Here is a 421-nt window from a genome sequence, read left to right as displayed (position 1 = left end):
CCATTACCCAGCCCGCTTATCTTTACCCATGACTGTCTGTAACCTGTATGTATGAGCGATGTACCCCCACTGCTTCCTGACTGTATCTTGATCTCACCCACCATACACTCTGCATTGGGAACATGGCAGACTGTATATGCTATGTGCTGTTCAATACCAAACTACTAGCATCCCCCTATACTCTGTATGCTACCCCCGATGATCAATAACTGACTTTTCACACTCTCTATATCATTTATTTTTAAACATTTTCTAATAAACTTTTAAATCTGTTCTTATCAGTTTAATGTCTGATATGTTCTCTATCTGAGAACTCTATATTAAATGGATTTTTGAAACAGGGAGATGGAATAGGAGCTTGCTCCATCCACTCTATGCATCAACCTGATATCGCAGTATCTCCAGGAATGGTGCACCTCCC

At 40.6% G+C, this 421-nt stretch overlaps 1 non-coding gene across 1 annotated transcript; it reads left to right on the top strand.

Annotated features, from left to right (window-relative positions):
- The first annotated feature begins 235 nt into the window (after positions 1 to 235).
- Positions 236 to 421, top strand: LOC115655656. Its single transcript, XR_004001447.1, has one exon. It is a non-coding gene; the product is annotated as a U2 spliceosomal RNA (small nuclear RNA).

The sequence above is a fragment of the Gopherus evgoodei genome, chromosome 7, assembly GCF_007399415.2.
Source record: "Gopherus evgoodei ecotype Sinaloan lineage chromosome 7, rGopEvg1_v1.p, whole genome shotgun sequence".
NCBI classification, from domain to species: Eukaryota; Metazoa; Chordata; order Testudines; family Testudinidae; genus Gopherus; species Gopherus evgoodei.
Note: the sequence above shows the minus strand (reverse complement) of the source record. Positions and strands in the feature narration are given on the sequence as shown.